Genomic DNA, 24,939 nt, shown 5'->3' with positions numbered 1-24,939 from the left:
CAACCTGATAATAATGAATTACAATAGTCCAGCCTAGAGGAAATAAATGCATGAATTAGTTTTTCAGCATCACTCTGAGACAAGACCTTTCTGATTTTAGAGATATTGCGTAAATGCAAAAAGGCAGTCCTACATATTTGTTTAATATGCGCTTTGAATGACATATCCTGATCAAAAATGACTCCAAGATTTCTCACAGTATTACTAGAGATCAGGGAAATGCCATCCAGAGTAACGATCTGGTTAGACACCATGCTTCTAAGATTTGTGGGGCCAAGTACAATAACTTCAGTTTTATCTGAGTTTAAAAGCAGGAAATTAGAGGTCATCCATGTCTTTATGTCTGTAAGACAATCCTGCAGTTTAGCTAATTGGTGTGTATCCTCTGGCTTCATGGATAGATAAAGCTGGGTATCATCTGCGTAACAATGAAAATTTAAGCAATACCGTCTAATAATACTGCCTAAGGGAAGCATGTATAAAGTGAATAAAATTGGTCCTAGCACAGAACCTTGTGGAACTCCATAATTAACTTTAGTCTGTGAAGAAGATTCCCCATTTACATGAACAAACTGTAATCTATTAGACAAATATGATTCAAACCACCGCAGCGCAATGCCTTTAATACCTATGACATGCTCTAATCTCTGTAATAAAATTTTATGGTCAACAGTATCAAAAGCAGCACTGAGGTCCAACAGAACAAGCACAGAGATAAGTCCACTGTCCGAAGCCATAAGAAGATCATTTGTAACCTTCACTAATGCTGTTTCTGTACTATGATGAATTCTAAAACCTGACTGAAACTCTTCAAATAGACCATTCCTCTGCAGGTGATCAGTTAGCTGTTTTACAACTACCCTCTCAAGAATCTTTGAGAGAAAAGGAAGGTTGGAGATTGGCCTATAATTAGCTAAGATAGCTGGGTCAAGTGATGGCTTTTTAAGTAATGGTTTAATTACTGCCACCTTAAAGGCCTGTGGTACATAACCAACTAACAAAGATAGATTGATCATATTTAAGATTGAAGCATTAAATAATGGTAGGACTTCCTTGAGCAGCCTGGCAGGAATGGGGTCTAATAAACATGTTGATGGTTTGGATGAAGTAACTAATGAAAATAACTCAGACAGAACAATCGGAGAGAAAGAGTCTAACCAAATACCGGCATCACTGAAAGCAGCCAAAGATAACGATACGTCTTTGGGATGGTTATGAGTAATTTTTTCTCTAATAGTTAAAATTTTGTTAGCAAAGAAAGTCATGAAGTCATTACTAGTTAAAGTTAATGGAATACTCAGCTCAATAGAGCTCTGACTCTTTGTCAGCCTGGCTACAGTGCTGAAAAGAAACCTGGGGTTGTTCTTATTTTCTTCAATTAGTGATGAGTAGAAAGATGTCCTAGCTTTACGGAGGGCTTTTTTATAGAGCAACAGACTCTTTTTCCAGGCTAAGTGAAGATCTTCTAAATTAGTGAGACGCCATTTCCTCTCCAACTTACGGGTTATCTGCTTTAAGCTACGAGTTTGTGCGTTATACCACGGAGTCAGACACTTCTGATTTAAAGCTCTCTTTTTCAGAGGAGCTACAGCATCCAAAGTTGTCTTCAAAGAGGATGTAAAACTATTGACGAGATACTCTAACTCCCTTACAGAGTTTAGGTAGCTACTCTGCTCTGTGTTGGTATATGACATTAGAGAACATAAAGAAGGAATCATATCCTTAAACCTAGTTACAGCGCTTTCTGAAAGACTTCTAGTGTAATGAAACTTATTCCCCACTGCTGGGTAGTCCATCAGGGTAAATGTAAATGTTATTAAAAAATGATCAGACAGAAGGGAGTTTTCAGGGAATACTGTTAAGTCTTCTATTTCCATACCATAAGTCAGAACAAGATCTAAGATATGATTAAAGTGGTGGGTGGACTCATTTACTTTTTGAGCAAAGCCGATAGAGTCTAATAATAGATTAAATGCAGTGTTGAGGCTGTCATTCTCAGCATCTGTGTGGATGTTAAAATCGCCCACTATAATTATCTTATCTGAGCTAAGCACTAAGTCAGACAAAAGGTCTGAAAATTCACAGAGAAACTCACAGTAACGACCAGGTGGACGATAGATAATAACAAATAAAACTGGTTTTTGGGACTTCCAATTTGGATGGACAAGACTAAGAGACAAGCTTTCAAATGAATTAAAGCTCTGTCTAGGTTTTTGATTAATTAATAAGCTGGAATGGAAGATTGCTGCTAATCCTCCGCCACGGCCCGTACTACGAGCATTCTGACAGTTAGTGTGACTCGGGGGTGTTGACTCATTTAAACTAACATATTCATCCTGCTGTAACCAGGTTTCTGTTAGGCAGAATAAATCAATACGTTGATCAATTATTATATCATTTACCAACAGGGACTTAGAAGAGAGAGACCTAATGTTTAATAGACCACATTTAACTGTTTTAGTCTGTGGTGCAATTGAAGGTGCTATATTATTTTTTCTTTTTGAATTTTTATGCTTAAATAGATTTTTGCTGGTTATTGGTGGTCTGGGAGCAGGCACCGTCTCTACGGGGATGGGGTAATGAGGGGATGGCAGGGGGAGAGAAGCTGCAGAGAGGTGTATAAGACCACAGCTCTGCCTCCTGGTCCCAACGCTGGACAGTCACAGTTTGGAGGATCCAAGAAAATTGGCCAGATTTCTAGAAATGAGAGCTGCTCCATCTAAAGTGGGATGGATGCCGTCTCTCCTAACAAGACCAGGTTTTCCCCAGAAGCTTTGCCAATTATCAATGAAGCCCACCTCATTTTTTGGACACCACTCAGACAGCCAGCAATTCAAGGAGAACATGCGGCTAAACATGTCACTCCCGGTCTGATTGGGGAGGGGCCCAGAGAAAACAACAGAGTCCGACATTGTTTTTGCAAAGTTACACACCGATTTAATGTTAATTTTAGTGACCTCCGATTGGCGTAACCGAGTGTCATTACTGCCGACGTGAATTACAATCTTACCAAATTTACGCTTAGCCTTAGCCAGCAATTTCAAATGTCCTTCGATGTCGCCTGCTCTGGCCCCCGGAAGACAATTGACAATGGTTGCTGGTGTCGCTAACTTCACATTTCTCAAAAACAGAGTCGCCAATAACCAGAGTTTGATCCTCGGCGAGTGTATCGTCGAGTGGGGAAAAACGGTTAGAGATGTGAACGGGTTGACGGTGTACACGGGGCTTCTGTTTAGGGTTACGCTTCCTCCTCACAGTCACCCAGTCAGCCTGCTTTCCCGACTGCCCGGGATCTGCCAGGGGGGAACTAACGGCGGCTAAGCTACCTTGGTCCGCACCGACTACAAGGGCCTGGCTAGCTGTAGAATTTTCCACGGTGCGGAGCCGAGTCTCCAATTCGCCCAGCCTGGCCTCCAAAGCTACGAATAAGTACACTTATTACAAGTACCGTTACTGCTAAAGGAGGCCGAGGAATAACTAAACATTTCACACCCAGAGCAGAAAAGTACGGGAGAGACAGGAGAAGCCGCCATGCTAAATCGGCTAAGAGCTAGTAGCTACGCAACCTAGCGGATTCCTAAAAACACACAAAGTGAATAATGTGTAAATAATTTAGAGGTGATTCAGCAGAAGGAGTGCCCCAATCAAGGCACCAAACAGGCCATGAAGCAGCACAGGCAACGCACGACAACAGCGAACGCACGACAACGGTGCTAAAATAAAATAAAAATCGACTAAACACGCTGTGGAGCAGCACAGATAACGCACGACAACAGTGGTAAAAAAAAAATAAATAAAAAAAATAAAAACGAAAGCGTTAGCAAGCTAGTTAGCTTGCCAACGCTGATGAAAGTTAGCTGATAAAAGTGCTCCGTCGCGATGTTTCGACCGTTAGAGGTCTTCCTTAGGCGTTGGAGCACAGTAAAAAAGTAAAAAAAAAAAAAAGTAAAAAAGTAAAAAAGTCTTGAAAAAGACTGTTAATTCAAGTCCAAAGCAGCAGGTAGCAGTCTCTGTGTAAACAGTCCCAACAGAGAGCCAAAATTCTGATGCAATCTCACTCCCAGTTGCTTCACAGTTGCTTGCAGTGCTGCTCACGCACCAGTTGGTGGCAGTAGTGCACCAAGTTGGGTTAAAACCCGCTGTTTAACAGCCCAGAAGAAGAAGACTTAGCTGAGTTACAGCAGTCAACTCCGTTCTGTTTTAGCAAATAGAAGTTTGTGTTACACAAGTTAATTCGCCTGTTCAGTCTCTATACTGTGATTAAGAGACCACTGAGAGCAGAAGAGGAGACTAACGCTGGACGCTCGTCGACTGGGATTCTTCACAAAGAACCACCACATAGCTACCCACGAGGTAGCTGCTAGCTTCAAATGGCTGGGCCTTTGTGCCGTGATATCGACGCTGTGAATATCAAAAGAAGGTAACGGAGCCTGATGTGAGCACAAATTCGTTTTAGCCAGAAATAACAAAACTTGCTTGAAGCTTGATTATGCCAGCCATGGATTAATGGGAACCAAACCAACACATTTTTGACTAGCACAGAGCTAACGTTAGCCACAGAGAGGCACAGGCCTAATTAATATTTTGACTAAAACATGACTAAAATATAGACTCTCTTTTATTAGGTGTTGACGCATTTGAAATTTAAGTAATGTCATTGCCCAGAAAGAGACTTTATGAAGATAAGCTTGTGATAATATTTTTGGATTATTGCTTGTTTCCCCCCCAACAGCAACCACGCCGGCTGCCGTAAGAGTTGTTGAATCAGTGAATCCTCCATCTGATCAGTGGGTTGTGTGTGTGCCTGCAGTTGATTCATATCAGCCTGATTATCCTGAGGTTTGTACTATTATGGTTAAATAAGATTGTATAGTGTCTTGTGCCAGTAGATTCTAAAATTCATGTTCAGCAAGCAAAATATTCAAACATTTCTGGCAATAAATACTTTGTTCTATTTGGGATATAATTTGAAAATAGAGTAAAATCTGTCAGTAATGAAGTTGTATATATGCTAACTTTCCTTCCTTAAAGAAATAATTTACAGGCCCTGTTACTCAATAAACATTTATTTATTGCTGATATAAAGTTTCAGAATTTCTTATATAAAAACTTCTGTGTCCCTTGCATAATGTTTCATTTGCGTAGTGTGTGCATACTGTCTATGGTACCATACACTTGAAACAGAAGGACTTCTATGCTGTACTACTGAGATTTACCACCTTATCTGGAGTGGAAAAACTAACCTGTGCCAACAAAAAATACATTTTTTGAGATTCTTTTAGAATAGACCTGAGTAAGCACCAGAATGCATTTGTGAGTTCACATTTTTCTGGGAGAAAACCACCAGACCCCGCCAGGGCCTTTTCAAGATCTTTCAAGTTTTTTTTTTTTTCCATAGCTCACTTTCATCACTCAGTTAATTCACAGATTTGTCCGTGCTCATGATGAAAGATCAACAGCATTGGCTTAATCATTTGTGAAGCATATGATTTAATAAAAAAGTGGGAACTTCTGTATTAATGTTGTAACATGTGGATCTATATACATTTTGTGTTCCAGAAGAAGCAGAATGACATCATTCACAGTATCGAACAGCTGAATGACAAAGTTGATGCACTACATCCTTGGACCATCCCTGAAAGTGTTGGTTCCTAGACATACCAGGAGAGAACAGTGTGAACGCTGCAAACACGATTATCCGGTTGGCCAACTCTAAACCAGAAGTGTGTGCTTGAGCAAATTACAAGCAGTGCCTGGAAGTAATGGGGCTTCCAGTAAAGTCACTCAAAGAAGTGAGTTAATGTGTTTTGTGTTTGTTAGATCCTCTTCAATAAAGTTTTGCCTTTTTTTTTTTTTTTTTTTTTTTTTTACAGTGTATTATAAACATGCTGTATTTATGGAAACTAGTAACTAAAGGGCCTTTCACATTGCATGCTTTATACGCGCCAGGCAGCAACTCCCAGTGTGTCGTCAGTCATGTTGTGTCAATGCCTCCCTACACCCTGACGCAACGCAAGCAGCAGGGGGGGTGGAGATTTTCACTCTGATTTTTTTTCCAGAGGAAAGCTGAATGATCGCCATGTTGTATATGTGTCGATGAACCAAGAAAAAGCTTTAATATAGCAATTTGATTTCACAATCAAATTAATTTTTGGGTTAAACATTTGCAAGGATATTTCTTCAGAAAACTGCTCTGTATAAATGAGCACTCCTGTGACACGTTTCTGTTTTGTAGAGATCAGTGGTTTCTTCTACGAGTCTTCCATGTTTGAACCCAACATATTTCTATTGGACAGTGCGAAGCTTTGTCACAGTTCAGAGCGCCAAAAGTTGGATTGGGTTGAACTTTGAACGTCATTCTGTTGACAAGCAGGAATGTGCACACTCCTGGTAGAAGCATCTGTTTAGCTCAGCTTTTGACGTGACACTTCTAACGCCTGTAAAAAGCTACGTGTTTCATTGAAAATAATGCTTTTTAGACCGATTTGTGGCGCTTCTGACACTTCCAAGCATGTGGTGTGAAAGGCCCTTTACACAAATAGCATTGGGTACAGAGGATTAATCATTTTTGTCTGATCTGCTTTCACCTTTGTGGTATACCTCGCTGATAACTAACCTGAGAAAAATTCTGCAAGCAAATAAACAGCTTGTTAAAAATATAGGGCCTGTCCAATAAGGAGTTGAGTTGAATACCAGTTATGATCATGCCACTCAAATTATACAGTATCTGAACAGGAAAGTATATATAATTGCTTATGACTAACAATGGAAATGTTCAACTTGCAGCTCAAGAGTGTTAATGACAGACTTGATAGCGAGGACAAGTGAACCAGGCACCAGAGGAATTCCCTAATCAATGCCTTGACTGCATACACCCCTGGAATGGAACAAGGGAAGAATACGGTAACAAACATTGTCAGGGGCTGCTTGTATGCTACGGCTCCCGTTTATCTTTGGCAGTGCTTCAGCAGTCAGTGCAAGTCAGGAACCATCAAAGGCAGCCTTGCCAGGGACGTGCCACAAATTTACAGAGTTGTTATGGAGGCTGCAATAAATATCACAGTCATCATTTCTACAATTGTGCCATAATCCGAAGATGTCCTATCCAAGCAGAAGTATAGACGGGACCATCCTGAACTTCTTCCTGACCCAGATTACAGGTTTGAGAAACTAACAATCTTGCAAATCTGTCTTTGTTTGGGGGGGGGTGACGTCTGGTCTCTCTCTGGCTGCTAATGCAACATGGCAGAATCCGCTAGAAAACAGATTAATTTCCATGTAAATCTAACATGGCTATCATATATTATGTAAAAGCTACTGAAAAACACTTCGAAAACGGAAAACGCTGTTTTCACAACCTGGTAACACAAGACATCTCGCAGACATCAGTGTGCACACACCCTGCAGTCGATGGTAACGTCCACATTTTTCAGAAGCTCATGCATGTGCACACGCATGATCTCCTTTGGATGCCATTAAAATGTCATTGAGTTTATCCTACAACACCAATATAAACATACAGAGGCGAATATACTAGAGATACACAGATAACACAATAAAGGGCATATATATATATATATATATATATATATATATATATATATATACACACACACACACTTTGCACTGGGATACCAATTAAGTAATTATTATGAAGACAATCCTCATATGGCTGAGGGTATTTTAGCATTGTGTTTATATTTCATAATATCAAAGCTTATGAGCAGATTAGCAGCAGCATTTAATTTGCCTTGTACATGGAATATTTTTGATAAAATTTTATTTTACTTCTGGAGAAACTTTTTCTCTGGTGATCAAACATTAATTTAAATTAATTTTTTATTATTTTTGTATATTTTTTTTTTATCATGAACTTCCTCAGGAAATTTTATTGTAATGTGTTTGTGTTAAAACTGTTCAATTTTGCTTTAAAAATTGTGTTCAATTATATTGTATCTGACTGTCATACGTCTGTGATTAAAAACTTAGTGTTTTGTCATGTGAATTTCCTCAGGAAATTTATTGATTGTAATGTGTTTGTGTTAAACTGTTCAGTTTCGCTCTTAAAAATGTGTTCAGCAAGTTGCATTGTCGTATCTGACTGTCATACTGAGTCTTCAAATCTGTGATTAAAAACTTTATATATTAATATTTTTTCATAGGAATTTTCTCAGGGAATTTGAGAGTAATGTTTGTGTCCACAGTTTTGCTCTTAAATATCATAAATACTGTATGTACAACCCCTGGCAAATGGCAAAAATTATGGAATCACCGGCCTTGGAGGATGTTCATTCAGTTGTTTAATTTTGTAGAAAAAAGCAGATCACAGACATGACACAAAACTAATTTCATATGGCAACTTTCTGGCTTTAAGAAACACTATAAGAAATCAGGAAAAAAAATTGTGGCAGTCAGTAACGGTTACTTTTTTAGACCAAGCAGAGGGAAAAAAATATGTAATCACTCAGTTCTGAGGAAAAAATGATGGTATCATGAAAAACAAAAGAACGCTCCAACACATCACTAGTATCTTGTTGCACCACCTCTGGCTTTTATAACAGCTTGCAGTCTCTGAGGCATGGACTTAATGAGTGACAAACAGTACTCTTCATCAATCTGGCTCCAACTTTCTCTGATTGATTGCTGTTGCCAGATCAGCTTTGCAGGTTGGAGTCTTGTCATGGACCATTTTCTTCAACTTCCACCAAAGATTTTCAATTGGATTAAGATCCGGACTATTTGCAGGCCATGACATTGACCCTATGTGTCTTTTTGCAAGGAATGTTTTCACAGTTTTTGCTCTATGGCAAGATGCATTATCTTGAAAAATGATTTCATCATCCCCAAACATCCTTTCAATTGATGGGATAAGAAAAGTGTCCAAAATATCAACATAAACTTGTGCATTTATTGATGATGTAATGACAGCCATCTCCCCAGTGCCTTTACCTGACATGTAGCCCCATATCATCAATGACTGTGGAAATTTACATGTTCTCTTCAGGCAGTCATCTTTATAAAAATCACTGGAACGGCACCAAGCAAAAGTTCCAGCATCATCACCTTGCCCAATGCAGATTCGAGATTCATCACTGAATATGACTTTCATCCAGTCATCCACAGTCCACAATTGCGTTTCCTTTCCTAGGCGGTTTCTTACAGTTCGGTCAGACATTGACTCCAGTTTCCTCCCATTCATTCCTCATTTGTTTTGTTGTGCATTTTCGATTTTTGAGACATATTGCTTTAAGTTTTCTGTCTTGACGCTTTGATGTCTTCCTTGGTCTACCAGTATGTTTGCCTTTAACAACCTTCCCATGTTGTTTGTATTTGGTCCAGAGTTTAGACACAGCTGACTGTGAACAACCAACATCTTTTGCAACATTGCGTGATGATTTACCCTCTTTTAAGAGTTTGATAATCCTCTCCTTTGTTTCAATTGACATCTCTCGTGTTGGAGCCATGATTCATGTCAGTCCACTTGGTGCAACAGCTCTCCAAGGTGTGATCACTCCTTTTTAGGTGCAGACTGAGCAGATCTGATTTGATGCAGGTGTTAGTTTTGGGGATGAAAATTTACAGGGTGATTCCATATTTTTTTTTCCCTCTGCTTGGTCTAAAAAAGTAACCGTTACTGACTGCCACAATTATTTTTCCTGATTTCTTATACTGTTTCTTAAAGCCAGGAAGTTGCCATTTGAAATGACTTTAGTTTTGTGTTTCTACAAAATTAAAAAACTGAATGAACATCCTCTGAGGCCGGTGATTCCATAATTATTGCCAGGGGTTGTAGATGTAAGCTGAATTTATTTTTGCTCCTAAAATGTATAGTTGGTTGTAGATCAATAGATGAATGTTTTTTAGGTTTCATTATTTTTCTCGAAGATTTATTCTTTTGTCTGAACATCTTTTGGAGTAGTGTCGGTGGTATGCCATGTAAGAAATCTTTTGTAAAGTTGAAAATTTTTCATTTTATGTGCTTTTTTATTTTTGAGCATGATGTTTAATTCTGTAAAGATGAATTCCATCATTAAATCTAAGTGATTTCAAAAGTTTCTGCATTATTGATTTTATGTGAATTCCATGAATACGAGGTCTGTCCATAAAGTATCGTACCTTTTTATTTTTTTCCAAAACTGTATGGATTTCATTCGTATGTTTTTACGTCAGACATGCTTGAACCCTCGTGCGCATGCGTGAGTTTTTCCACGCCTGTCGGCGACGTCATTCGCCTGTGAGCACGCCTTGTGGAAGGAGTGGTCCCGCCCCCTCGTTGGATTTTCATTGTCTGGAAATGGCGGAATGAAAAGGACTTTTTTCCATCAGAATTTTTTCAGAAGCTGTTAGAGACTGGCACCTGGAAACCATTCGAAAAATTTATCTGGCTTTCAGTGAAAATTTTACGGGCTTCACAGAGAACAAACCACTGGATCATTTCTAAGCTGATGGCTCTGTGGATACGAGACCGTTGTGTGCTCTTTCTCTGGTTATCACAAGACCTGGACATCAGCCATTTTCCGGCAGATTTCACTTTTAACAGATTTTGTCATGGAAAGCCGCGCGGAGGCTTCGCGCGTCACGACCGATTCGCTGATGAAGCGAGACAAAGGAACACCTCCGTTTCGGAGTGTTAGAGGACAAGTTGGGACATGTCCAGCTCTCCACAAGTTCTTTTATACTCACTCGACTGGTAAGCACTGAAAGCCAAGATAGACATGTCCATCTTCCTCTGTCACACCAACCACCTGCATGTCCTCTCTCAGCACATCCATGAACCTCCTCTTTGGTCTCCCTCTTCTCCTCCTGCCTGGTGGCTCCATCCTCAGCATCCTTCTCCCTATATACCCTGGGTCCCTCCTCTGCACATGTCCAAACCATCTCAATCTCGCCTCTCTGACTTTGTCTCCAAACCGTCCCACCTGAGCTGTCCCTCTGATATGTTCATTCCTAATCTTGTCCATTCTTATCACTCCAAAAGAGAATCTCAACATCTTCAGCTCTGCCACCTCCAGCTCTGCCTCCTGTCTTTTTGTTAGTGCCACTGTCTCTAAACCATACAACATAGCTGGTCTCACTACTGTTTTGTAAACCTTCCCCTTTACTCTTGCTGATATTCTTCGGTCACAAATCACTCCTGCCACCTTTCTCCACCCACTCCACCCTGCCTGCACTCTCTTCTTCACCTCTCTACCACACTCTCCATTACTTTGAACAGTTGACCCCAAATATTTAAACTCATCTACTTTCACCACTTCTACTCCTTGTAACTGCACTATTCCACTGGGCTCCCTCTCATTCACACACGTGTACTCAGTCTTGCTTCTACTGACTTTCATTCCCCTTCTCTCCAAAGCATATCTCCACTTCTCCAGACTAGACTCAACTTGCTCTCTCACTACAGATCATGTCATCTGCAAACATCATAGTCCATGGGGACTCCTGTCTGATCTCATCTGTCAACCTGTCCATCACCACTGCAAACAAGAAAGGACTAAGAGCTGATCCTTGGTTTAATCCCACCTCCACCTTGAATGAGTGTCATTCCGACTGCGCATCTCACCGCTGTCACTATTCTTGTACATGTCCTGCACTACCCTAACGTACTTCTCTGCCACTCCAGACTTCCTCATACAATGCCACAACTCTTCTCTTGGCACCCTATCATAAGCTTTTTCTAAGTCCACAAACACACAATATAACTCTTTCTGTCCTTCTCTGTACTTTTCCAACAGTATTCTCAGAGCAAACATTGCATCTGTAGTGCTCTTTCTCGGCATGAAACCATATTGCTGCTCACAGATCTTCACCTGTTTTCTAAGCCTAGCTTCTACTACTCTTTCCCATAACTTCATGCTGTGGCTGATCAGCTTTATGCCTCTGTAGTTACTGCAGCTCTGCACATCACCCTTGTTCCTGAAAATAGGAACCAGCACACTTTGTCTCCACTCCTCGGGCATCCTCTCACTTTCCAAGATTTTATTAAACAATCTGGTTAGAAACTCTACTGCCATCTCTCCTAGACATTTCCATGCCTCCATTGGAATGTCATCTGGACCAACTGCCTTTCCACTCTTCATCCTCTTCATAGCAGCCCTCACTTCGTCCTTGCTAATCTCTTTTACGTCCTGATTTACTCTCACCACATAATCCAGCCTTTTCTCTCGCTCATTTTCTTTATTCATCAACTCTTCAAAATATTCCCTCCACCTTCTCAGCACACACTCCTCACTTGTCAGCACATTACCATGTGCATCTTTTACCACCCTAACCTGCTGCACATCCTTTCCAGCTCTGTCCCTTTGTCTGGCCAATCGGTACAAGTCCTTTTCTCCTTCCTTACTATTCAACTTCTTGTACAGCTCGCAATATGCCTTTTCCTTTGCTTTTGCCACTACTCTTCTCGCCTTACGCCGCATCTCCTTGTACTCCTGTCTACTTTCTTCATCTCTCCGACTATCCCAGAACTTTTTTGCCAACCTCTTTCTCCTTATGCTTTCCTGGACCTCTTTATTCCACCACCAAGTCTCCTTGTCTTCCTTCCTCTGTCTCCTTGTCTTCCTTCCACTGTTTAAGTGTGATTCAGTGCAACAAGCAGTGACCATATGATAGTTGGATGCTATTCACACTCCAATCCAGTAGATGGCAGTGTTCTATGGATTTTGACCCAAAATGCATAATGCCTTTTGGCATCTGTGTTCTGTTAATGCTCAAACCTTCAGTATTAGCGCATTACTTTAAAGCTAAAATATATGTGCAATATTTTTCACTTTGTAAAATTGACAGAGTTAATGTTAATTCAATAAACTGGAATTATTTTGGTTTATAAATCAAATCATAAGTCAAAACTGCCTTCCTTTCGAAGTCTTTTGCCACACGTCTGTTGTGATTTGCCCCTGTTAGTGCCTCTTAAGTATTTATTTGCAATGGTTTTGTGTGCTGTTCTTGTGTCCTGTTTTATTTTTCTGTTACATTCCCTCACTGGTTTGCGTTCCTCTCTAGTTTTGGTTATGTACTTCATTCTGGTCATTGTTTAGTTTTCAGTGTGATTTTGTTAAGTGCTTGTTTTGTTATTTTCTCAGTTTTCTGCAGTTACCTTATGTGCACCTTTGCTCCCGGCTTTGCCTTTCTGTATATTTTATTATGTTCCACTCAGCTGCAAATTCTGTTTAGCTTTTGTTATTGTCACATGACCTTTGACCCCATCACACACTGTCTTCCATTTTGTTCTGTCAGGTCCTCCTGTGCACTTGCTCCTCCTCCTTCCCCTGATTAAACACACCTGTTCCTTCATCAGTTTGGTTATTTAAGCACTTCCTTGTTTGTCAGTCATTGCTGAGCAGCCCGTCTCGTTTTCTTGCGTAGGCCCAACTGGGCTGGGCTAGGCTAAGCGAGTGAGAAGCCAGACTGCCGGCTCTGCTACTTTGCCTCTTTGTATGGTGGTTGAGCTAAGTTGATTATTTGTTGAATACATGAGGTAAGTTGCTTACAGTTTGTCCCTGTTAGGCCTAGAGCGTTTTCTTCTGGAACTCGCTGGGGGGTGGGAAAGCGAGGAGGAAAGTGGTTGAAGCGTCGCTTGGGAGCATGCCGAGGTCGCAGGAGGGTCGCCGTTTTCAGTTGCCTTTCCTGGCTTACGGTCTTCAGTGCATAAAAACCCACCACAAGTACTTCTCTGAAGACTAGGGAGGAGTTTGTTTCGGGGTTGGATAGGCAGTTAGAGGGACATAACTGTGGTGACGCCTTGCTGTTCAATAGTTTAGTTAGCAAGTAGCTAGCCGCCGCGTGTGTTACTATGGAGATGGAGGACGAAGGGGGGTGGGCTCCTTCATCCAAGCAAGTTAAAAGTAGGAAGAGGAAAGGGAGTAATAATGGAAATCCGACTCAGGAAAGACCTGCAAATGGGGGTACAGGGGGAGCTTCTAAAGTCCAAAAAGTAGATGGAAACAGAGTTGAAAATCATACTCAAATTTGTGAACGGGCAGAGTTTTAGCTCGGTTAACCCGCTCCGTCTTGCTAGAGAGTTGAAGGATGCACTAGGGGAGATCAAAAATGCGCAAATTCTAGCTGATGGGAAGTTGCTTGTTGTCTGTTCTTCTGAATCTCAGAGGAAAAAGGTTGTCTTTAAAAGCGATTTGCGAGAGACCTGTTGAAAGTTTTACCCCAGGAGAGAGAGGGGGGTTGAAGGGGGTTGTTTACGGTGTCTCACTTGAAATGTCAATGGAGGATCTGGTGAGGGGAGTGGAAGGAGCTAAGATGGGGGATGCGACCCGGATAAGGGTATTCAGAGGGTGTTAAAAGGGATACAGCTACCGTCGTTTTGAGGGAGATGTTCTTCCTGAGAAAGTCTATGTAGGTTGTCTAGCATTCAGGGTACAGCCGTACAGGAGACCTCCGTTAAGATGCTTTAAATGACAGCGCTATGGGCACATTGCTGCTGCCTGCAGGGGGGAGCGCAGATGTGGAAAGTGCGGGGGCAACCATGATTTTGCTGAATGCAGGGTAGCCGCTCTAAGATGTGGAGGTTGTGGAGGTGGTCATATTGCTGGTAGCAGAGAGTGTGAACACTACAGGCAAGCGGTGAAAGTTCAGAACTATAGAGAAGGTAATAAAGGTGTAAGTTATGCTGATGCTCGGAAGCAGGTGAAGCAGGGTGCCCCTGTGGCCACTACCACCCCTACCTCTGCAGTTGTTGTAGAAGATGCGGTGGTGGTAAACACTGTAACATTCCTAGCGGTTATTTCTGAAGTATTGTGCGCTTCAAAGAAGGCTAAAAATAACTCTGACATTATCCGAGCTGTTTCTGAAGGTGCGCGCAAAATCTTTGGGATCACACATTAGTCCAGAGGATTTGTACAGTTTGATTTTTGGTAAGGACAAGGGGCAGACAGGCACTGAATCGCAAGATGGGGATAGTAGGTCTCCTTAGCTTTATGGTGCTGTTCCATAATAACTTCCAATGGAATGCGCGGAGTCTCATTGCTAACGGACAGGAACTCAAGTGATTTATTGAAGCTTTCAATGAGGACCATATGCCGAAAATAGTTTGTATTCAAGAGACTTGGTTAAAGCCGTGCTTAGATTTTGTTATCCCTGGTTTTGTCTTGTTTTCGTGAGGATAGAATTACATTGGGTGGGGGTTGTGCCACGTTTATTGCACGAAGCGTTCAACATCGCAGAATTAAATATTGAGACAGATCTGGAGTGTGCAGTGATTGAAGTCTGGTCAGCTACTGGGAGGTTGCAGTTCTGAACTTTTACAATCCATGTTTGCCACTTGACATAAATAAACTGGATCATATAATGAGTCAAGTGCAACCCCTAGTGGTCTGGGCAGGCGACTTTAACGCGTACAACCCCTTGTGGGGCAGTGAGAAGGGGGATTCAAATGGGTCACTTTTGGAAGACTTTATGGACCGGCATGGTTTAGTAGTTCTGAATGATGGTAGACCTACCAGATTTGATATAAGGAACAAGTCAACATCATGCATTGATTTAAGTTTTGCTTCCCCTGAACTTGTAAGATGTGGGGAATGGGATGTGCTTGGCAGTTACACCATGGGGAATGATCACTTTCCCATTTTGACTGGATTTAAGAGAACCCTGCGGATTGAAGATGAACTAGTCCTAGATGGATTTAATTTTAAGAGAGGGCACTGGGATAAGTTTACTAAGTGTCTATTGGAGGTGAGTGACAGTGTAAATAGTGAAGGAAGCTTGAAGGATTACTGTGAGTCCCTTTGCAGTGCTGTCAGGGCAGCTGCTGAAAAATCTGTTCCAAAGAGGAAGCAGAGGGAAAAAAAGAAAATCATACCTTGGTGGAATAAAGCCTTGTGCTGATGCTGTCACAGCACGCAATAACGCATATAGAAAACTTAGGAAGTACCCAACTGACCCTAATGTTGTTGAGTTTCAAAGGTGTAGAGCTAAGGCCAGAAGGGTCATTAAGCAGGCAAAGAAAGAGTTGGCAGAAGTACTGTGGTACCTTGGGATCCCAAACTTCAATTAAACAAGTGTGGAGCATGATCCATCGTATAGCCAGCATCAATAGAGGGGTATCTATCCCTGTTTGGAAAGAGGGAGCTGCAGTGGCTGTAGGGAATAATGAAAAGGCTGAGCTCCTAGGGAAGACTTTCCAAAGTGTGCACAGCAAAGATAATATCAGCTGTGAAGCTATGAGTATTAGGAATACTCGGCTGGCACAAAGTTTTAAGTTAAATTATAGTGAAGATAATAATCCTACTAACCTTTTCTTCTCTATGAAGGAGCTCACATGGGCTATAAGGAAAGAAAAACACACAGCACCTGGAAAGGATGGACTAGGGTATGAACTCTTTCAGCATTTGAATGATGACATGTTAGATGAGATGTTGTCTCATCAACACTGTGTGGGGGGACGGATGGCTTCCTCGTGACTGGAGGCATGCTGTGATTGTGCCCATCTTAAAGCCAGGTAAAGAGGCGAGTAATCCTCTGTCATACAGGCCTATTGCTTTAACTCCTGTTTTGCGTAAGGCCATGGAGAGGATGGTAACGGATAGACTAGTTTATAAACTGGAAAAGGAAGGGTATTTTACTCCTGCCCAAAATGGCTTCAGGCAGGGCAAGGCCACTATGGATTCAGTGGTAGTCGTGGACAGTGAAGTAAAAAAGGCATTAGTTAACCGTGAAGCTGTCTTAGCTGTGTTTTTAGATATCGAAAAAGCATACGATATGCTCTGGAAAGAGGGACTTCTCTTTAAACTATTCAATGCAGGGATTACTGGCAGAATGTTTAATTGGATCAAAAACTTCTTGAGTGAGCACAGTATAGAGGTCCGTTTTGGGGGGGTGTTTCTCCTCATCATTTAATGTGGACAATGGGACGCTGCAGGGCAGTGTCATTAGCCCAGTTCTGTTCAATATCATGATCAATGATATGTTTGAAGCGGTGGGAGAGAGTTTTGGAAAGTCTCTGTTTGCAGACAATGGTGCTCTTTGGAAAAGAGGTAGAAATGTTAAATTCCTCTTCTGTCAGATACAGTCTGCATTGGATAAAGTACAGTGCTGGGCAGACAAGTGGGGCTTTAGACTGTCTGTGTCCAAGTCTAAATTTGTCATCTTTGGAAGGAAAAGGAACATTGGCAATCAGAGCTTAAAATTGTATGGTGAACTTATTGAGAGAGTGCATGTGTTTAAATTTCTTGGTATATGGCTGGATGAAAAATTAACATATGGGGAGCATGTACAGAAAATGGTGGGTAAGTGTTGCAAGATTAGAAATATTTTGAGATGTCTCGTAGGCTCATCCTGGGGTGCAGATAGGGAAGTACTGTTGATTTATCGGGTGATGATCCGTTCTATCTTTGACTATGGTTGTGTGGTGTATGGTTCTGCTGCTCAGTCAGTACTGGCAAAGTTAGATGTTGTCCAGGCTAGAGCCTTGAGACTTTGCACTGGGGCCATGAGGACAACACCAATTCCAGCTCTGTTAGTGGAGGCAGGAGAGATTCCTCTGAGCCTGCGTAGGAAAAAGTTGGCCTTTAATTATATTGTTAAATTAAAGGGGTCCGGTAGTTCACTCATCTCAACTACTGTGCTAAATGATTGTTGGGAATTTAGTCAGGGTATGAGTAAGACTGTAAAGAAATCTTATTTGCATTGCGTAAAAAATAATATCCAGGAACTTCCCTTTTATAACAAGGAAATTGTGTCCCTTGTGCTCTGGCCCCAGACTCCTCCTTGGCTTTGGCGTGAGCCAAATATTGATCTGACAATAAGTAATTTGTTAAAGAATGGGTCCAAGGAAAGCTTGGCATCTCATGTGAGTCTCCATCTTGGAAATAATTAGAATGGTGTAGTTAGAATTTTCACAGATGGTTCTAAGGACCCAAATAGTAACAAGGTTGGTTTTGGGTTTTATGTACCCCATCTTGACCTTCAACAGAGTCACCGCCTTCTGGATGGCCTGTCTATCTTCTCGGCTGAATTAACTGCAATTTTGTGGGAGTTGTGGTGGCTTGAGGAAAGTGGAGTCAAGAGTGCAGTGATTTGCACTAACTCTTTGTCATCTCTGATGGCCCTGGAAGGAGGTGAGGGTTGTAAAGCTCGGCCAGACATTATTGATGAAATTTTGATTACAATATACAGGTTAGAGATGGTGGGTTTTGACATAGCTTTTCTGTGGGTGCCAGCTCATGTTGGAGTTGAAGGCAATGAAATTGCAGATGGCCTCGCTAAGGCAAGCTTAAAAGAAGTGAGCGTTCATTTTAAAGTGCCTTTTGGGAGAACAGAGTGTCGCTCTTTTGTTATGGATGCCATAGGAAAGCAGTGGCAGCAAATGTGGGATGCTGAAATTAGGGGAAAAAAGTCATATGGTATTGTTCCTTCAGTTAATGGCACCATTATAAGATCTGGCCTCTCTCGGCAGGATGATGTCAAGCTGACATGTCTCCGGCTGGGCCATTGTGGGTTGGCTAGTGGATTGTTTCTCATTGGAAAACACAAAGATGGCCTTTGTGAATTTTGTGATGTCCCTGAAACTGTCTCATTTTATTTTGCATTGTTCTGCTTATGCAGAGCAAAGAAAAGATATGTTCTGTGTGCTTACATCATTGGGAATTAACACCTTTTCCCTAAGGACCATTCTAGGTCAAGACGCTTCCCCTAAAGAGAGGGCAATGGCAGTCATAAACTTTCTGAGGAGCACAGGGTTTTACAATAAAGTGTAGGGCAGATAATTCACTGTGTTTTCTAGGTGTACATTCTGATAAGTGGGGGGCAGCAATGCACTAGCCGTGCCTAGTCTGCCGGAAATAAAAAGAAGTCAGTCATTGCTGGTTCATTGTGTATGTAAGTCCCTTCGGCTGCTCCCTTGTTTGCACTCGGGGTCGCCACAGCAAATCCAAGGTGGATCTGTATGTTGAATTGGCACAGGTTTTATGCTGGATGCCCTTCCTGATGCAACTCCACATTACATGGGGAAATGTGGCAGGGGTGAGATTTGAACCTGGAACCTTCTGCACTGAAACCAAGCGCATTAAACACTTGGTTCATTGTGTATGTATCCAGTGTAAACTCTTCGCCCAGGTTCCTGTATATTGTGTGTAAGTACTGTTTCTTGTGATTTTCCCAGCTTTTGACATTTTGCAATTCTGGCCCTGGTTTTTGATCTTTCACCTTGCAGCCTTCGCTGTGTTTTTGCTGCACTATATGTATGGGATGTTAAATACCTTTGCACCTTTTTTTGTCACAGGAAATCACTTTGGTTGATATCAAAGTCCAGGCAGCGTGGACACTGCATTTTTGGGTTGCAATTGAACTCTGCTGTCAAACTGTAACAATGTTGGTGCTGTACCTTGTTGAAAGTAAATGAATCTTCCTTACAGCAGTGGCCAGGGCGCTCAAAGACAGAAGCTCTGACTCGTTGTTTGTGTTGGGTTTGTGATTGTCTTTGATTGTACTCAGAAGCGTTGGCGGTGCTTAAATGCAAAACTGGCATGTCAGTAGCTGACAGGGTACTGGAGTCAAAACGTTTCAGTTAGCAGATTAGCGGTTATCAAAGCTAACTTTTTTGTTAGCTGTACCCACCACTCTCATTGGAGGGACCTGTGTGGAAAGGGTCAGGGACTTCTGTTTCCTGGGAGTCCACATCGAGGAGAAACTGACCTGGGACAGGAACACCACACAATTGGTAAAGAAGGCACATCAAAGACCACTTTCTGAGAATCCTCAGGAAAAATAACATCAACCAGAGATGTCTGGTGTCTTTTTCCCGCTCTACCATGGAGAGCATCCTCACATACTGCCTCTGGATGTGGTTTACCAGCTGCACAGGGGAAAACAGGAATGAGCTCCAGAGAAGGTCACTGGGTGCCCTCTACCCACACTGGGGGACCTTCATGGCTCTCGCTGTCTCAGGACAGCGAACACCATCCTAAAGGACTCGCCCCACCCTTGACACTCTCTGTTTGAGCTGCTGCCATCAGGCAGACTGTACAGGGCCATTAAAGCAAGAACAAATAGACTGGAAAAACAGTTTCTACCCTCTAACTGCTGTCAGAGCTTTGAATGCCACTGGAACCAAACAGCCAGGTCACATGACAAATGGTAAATGGACTGCATTTATATTGTGCTTTTCCGTCTGCATCAGATGCTCAAAGCACTATACAATAATTCACCCCAATGTCAGGCTGCTGCCATGCAAGGCGCTCACAACACACCGGGAGCAACTAGAGGATTAAGGACCTTGCCCAAAGGCCCTTAGTGATTTTCCGGTCAGGCGGGGATTTGAACTGAGGATCTTCTGATCTCAAGCCCAATGCTTACACACAAGACTATCACCTTTTGACATCCTGGAAATGAATGCAGTATTTGTTTATGTGCAATGTCCACTGCCTCTGAAATATCCACAGTTTTGTACTTACTTTTCTTGCTTAATTTTTATTTTTTTTTAAATTTTGTACTCTGGACATACCTTTTTCATTCGGATAAATTTTATGTTTATTTTTCTTTTCTTCTCAATACCTTTCAGGTCTGTGTGTGGTTTACTCAGGTTTATTTGCAAATCTCTCTGCCTATGAGGACTAATGGGAGCGATGCTTTGGTGCCATTACAACCCCTGGCAAAAATTATGGAATCACCGGCCTCGGAGGATGTTCATTCTGTCATTTAATTTTGTAGAAAAAAAGTAGATCACAGACATGACACAAAACTAAAGTCATTTCAAATGGCAACTTTCTGGCTTTAAGAAACACTATAAGAAATCAAGAAAAAAAGATTGGCAGTCAGTAACGGTTACTTTTTTAGACCAAGCAGAGGAAAAAAATATGGACTCACTCAATTCTGAGGAATAAATTATGGAATCACCCTGTAAATTTCCATCCCGAAAACTAACACCTGCATCAAATCACATCTGCTCGTTGACATTGACCCTATGTCATGAAATTGACCCTATGTGTCTTTTTGCAAGGAATGTTTTCACAGTTTTTGCTCTATGGCAAGATGCATTATCTTCTTGAAAAATGATTTCATCATCCTCAAACATCAGAAAAGTGTCCAAAATATCAATGTAAACTTGTGCATTTATTGATGATGTAATGACAGCCATCTCCCCAGTGCCTTTACCTGACATGCAGCCCCATATCATCAATGACTCTGGAAATTTACATGTTCTCTTCAGGCAGTCATCTTTATAAATCTCATTGGAACGGCACCAAACAAAAGTTCCAGCATCATCACCTTGCCCAATGCAGACTCGAGATTCATCACTGAATATGACTTTCATCCAGTTATCCACAGTCCACGATTGCTTTTCTTTAGCCCATTGTAACCTTGTTTTTTTCTGTTTAGGTGTTAATGATGGCTTTCGTTTAGCTTTTCTGTATGTAAATCCCATTTCCTTTAGGCGGTTTCTTACAGTTCGGTCACAGAAGTTGACTCCAGTTTCCTCCCATTCGTTCCTCATTTGTTTTGTTGTGCATTTTCGATTTTTGAGACATATTGCTTTAAGTTTTCTGTCTTGAAGCTTTGATGTCTTCCTTGGTCTACCAGTATGTTTGCCTTTAAGAACCTTCCTATGTTGTTTGTATTTGGTCCAGAGTTTAGACACAGCTGACTGTGAACAACCAACATCTTTTGCAACATTGCGTGATGATTTACCCTCTTTTAAGAGTTTGATAATCCTCTCCTTTGTTTCAATTGACATCTCTCGTGTTGGAGCCATGATTCATGTCAGTCCACTTGGTGCAACAGCTCTCCAAGATGTGATCACTCCTTTTTAGATGCAGACTAACAAGCAGATGTGATTTGATGCAGGTGTTAGTTTTGGGGATGAAAATTTACAGGGTGATTCCATAATTTATTCCTCAGAATTGAGTGAGTCCATACTTTTTTCCTCTGCTTGGTCTAAAAAAGTAACCGTTACTGACTGCCACAATCTTTTTTTCTTGATTTCTTATAGTGTTTCTTAAAGCCAGAAAGTTGCCATTTGAAATTACTTTAGTTTTGTGTCATGTCTGTGATCTGCTTTTTTCTACAAAATTAAACAACTCAATGAACATCCTCCGAGGCCGGTGATTCCATAATTTTTGCCAGGGGTTGTATTTAATTGTATTCGTGATGTAAAGCGGTGGCTGTCTCAAAACTTCCTTCACCTGAATGATGGTAAAACTAAGATCATTGTTTTGGTGTTCTGGCATGCTGAATGCGGTAACACCAAACTTTGGTGCTCAGGCTAATTATGTTAAACCAGCTGTCAAGAATTTGTTTGTGATATTTGACAGCTGTCTGAGGTTCGATCTGCAGATAAACTCTGTTTTTTCCAGCTTTGTCTCCAGACTAAAGCAAAATCAGTAGACGCGATCTTCAGGTGACCATTCATGCATTCATGATCTCTAGACTTTATTATTGTAATGCACTTTATTTTGGCATTAACCAGTTGTCTCTTGCACGTGTCCAGTCCGTGCAGAATGCTACTGCTCATCTTTTAACAAACACTTTTAGCACCTGGCAGCCTCTTGCTTTCATACGCACATTGCTGGGGGTCTGGCGGTTTACAGCTTTCGTCGACCAGAAAGCTCAGACTCCTGTGGGTTATGCTTGGCCAACAAAAGGCCACCAAAGAAGACCTCCAGTCCTCATCAGTGGAGCTGGTTTACGGCCAACCACTGTGGGTCCCAGGAGATTTCATTCCCGACACCACCATCCTCTGGTCGGCTGCCCACCAACTGAGTGACTGGCCATCACATGCTCACGCTGTGTGATGGCCAGTCACACACACACACAGCGCCCGCCCCTCCCTACACAGACACGTCTCTACAGCCTCTCGCGCGCACACACAGACAGGGACTGATTTCTGTCTCTGTCCTTGGCTTGACTCTACCTCATGTCGCTCTCTCAGTACTCCTTAAGTTTTCTTCAGCCCATACTCAGTTTTGGTTTGTATGATATTTAAAGTTACTTGGTGAACTTGTTTCGTATTGTACACGATGCATTTGACAAGACAGAACTGAAAATGGCTCATGTCACGGTCACTGCCTCCACTTTGGCCTGTTTTTTTTTTTATTTTAACCGTTTGCTTGCTCTTCATTTGGCTGGTGATACAAAGTCAGTTGGAAAACTTTGCTCGTACTGAACGTGGTGCTGTTGAGAAGAATACAGTGAACAAGGCTGACATATTTCCGTTTGCCATCACTGGATGTTTGCATGAATCACCAAGTTCACACAGATCTTTAAAAATAAACAGTTTTACAGACCACTTACACACAAAGTAGCCTATATTAATATTTTTATTGTATCCACCTTATTCAGGAAGTCAGGGTGGGCAGCTCTATTTTGTCAAGCAACTTCCGGTTTGTCACTGCATCTGATGATTAGCTATGTGGGAACACAGTATGCTAGAAGTGTCCAAACATCAGCATCATTAACCCTCTGGGGCCCACACCGTCATATACAACGGCTAAGACCAAATTTTACTAAATTATAAATAACTCTTTAATGATATGAGATAGAAACTTTTTTTTTTCGCTGAAAATTTAACTCTACGTACTTTTGAGCCAGCCATCCACCATCTTTGTACTCCTCATAGAAGCTGTGTGATGACGTGTGCAATGTGAGTGTCCAATCGGAATTGGTTCTCCATCACATGGTTTTCCAAAATCCAATCGTAGGGCAGATTTACCTCACGTGATACACCAAAGAATGTTCTTAGGGGTGATGGGTTAAGAGTTGGCCCGTTTGAATAGCCCCCTGGCTGCTAGCTCCAATGCGCCCTGTGCCATTAAACAGTCTCCTGAACACTCTGTCCTGTTCCACCCTCCAAATCTGTCTCCTGAACACTCTGTGTTCTCTTCCAGCCTCCAAACCCGTGTCCTCTTCCAGCCCCCAAAACCTGACTACTGAAAACGCTGTGTGCTGCTCCAGCCTCCAAACCCATCTCCTGAACACTCTGTCCTTTTCCAGCCCCCAAACCCGACTACTGAACACTCTGTCCTCAGCCTGCCACATAAATCAGCAAGTATGTCATCGTATTGTCCATTATTTTCTGGCTCACAGAGACTGTAGAGGTCTGTAGTCAGAATAAAGGTCCACTTCTGAAGATATTTTTTTAAGATGATAATCATAACAATAATAATAATAATAATGAGAATGAATGTATTTTTAACAACTAAAACATGAGAAAACTGACCCACCTTTCGTCAAAAAAGTGACAGCTGCCAATCAAAATCGGCCACGTCACTAAGCCCCGCCCCCTCTATGACGTCATAGCCAATCAGAATTGATGACGTCACTATGTCCCGCCCCTAAGCCCCTCCCCTAGTCCCGCCTCCAAGCCCCGCCCCTTATGACGTCACAGCCAATCATAATCGATGACGTCATTATGCCCCGCCCCTAAGCCCCGCCCCCGGCTCCTCCCCTAGTTCCGCCCCTGGCTCCTCCCCTAGCCCCACCCCCAAGCTCCTCCCCTAACCCCGGCCAAGCACCGCTTCCAAGCCATACCTCCCCTCCCACCCAGGGTCTAATATTTTAATGTCATTTTATTTCATGAATTAAAGAATGATTAAAAATACCTAGATCTTTTTAATGTATTAAAGAATTAACTAATTCTGAAATAATTAAACATAAATCACTGTCTATTATTTAATGCCCCTTTAATATCTTTAATTCTTAAATTATTACGTTTCCTTTTCTGTTTTTTAATTCGTAAATTAAAGAAGGGGAACAAATACCCGTCTCTCTCGGCTGTAAGTCTTTGCAGCAAGACGGTCAAATACCCACGCATAGAGCCGCTCGCGGAAACATGACCCCACGGCTGTAAAACCTGTTGCAGACGCTGTGTCTGTGTGAGTGCGTGTGTGTGTGCGTGCGTGTGTGTGTGTGTGTGTGTGTGTGTGTGTGTGTGTGTGTGTGGCGGGACACCCGCTGAGCGGAGATGCTGCCCCGAGGTGATGAACCCGAAGAACAATA

At 41.9% G+C, this 24,939-nt stretch overlaps 1 protein-coding gene and 1 long non-coding RNA gene across 2 annotated transcripts in view; both read left to right on the top strand.

The window, feature by feature from the left end:
* LOC117520920 (beta-1,4-galactosyltransferase 1-like) overlaps nucleotides 1–24,939 on the top strand; it is a 91,799-nt gene that overhangs the window by 8,642 nt on the left and 58,218 nt on the right. The gene's annotated exons all lie outside the window — the stretch shown is intronic.
* Nucleotides 4,152–6,838, top strand: LOC117520921. Its single transcript, XR_004563815.1, has 4 exons — nucleotides 4,152–4,420; nucleotides 4,733–4,839; nucleotides 5,560–5,792; nucleotides 6,787–6,838. It is a non-coding gene; the product is annotated as an uncharacterized LOC117520921 (long non-coding RNA).

This window comes from Thalassophryne amazonica, chromosome 11, assembly GCF_902500255.1.
Source record: "Thalassophryne amazonica chromosome 11, fThaAma1.1, whole genome shotgun sequence".
Lineage (NCBI taxonomy): Eukaryota > Metazoa > Chordata > Actinopteri > Batrachoidiformes > Batrachoididae > Thalassophryne > Thalassophryne amazonica.
The sequence above is the reverse complement of the archived record's forward strand: the minus strand, read 5'-3'. Positions and strand labels throughout refer to the sequence as shown.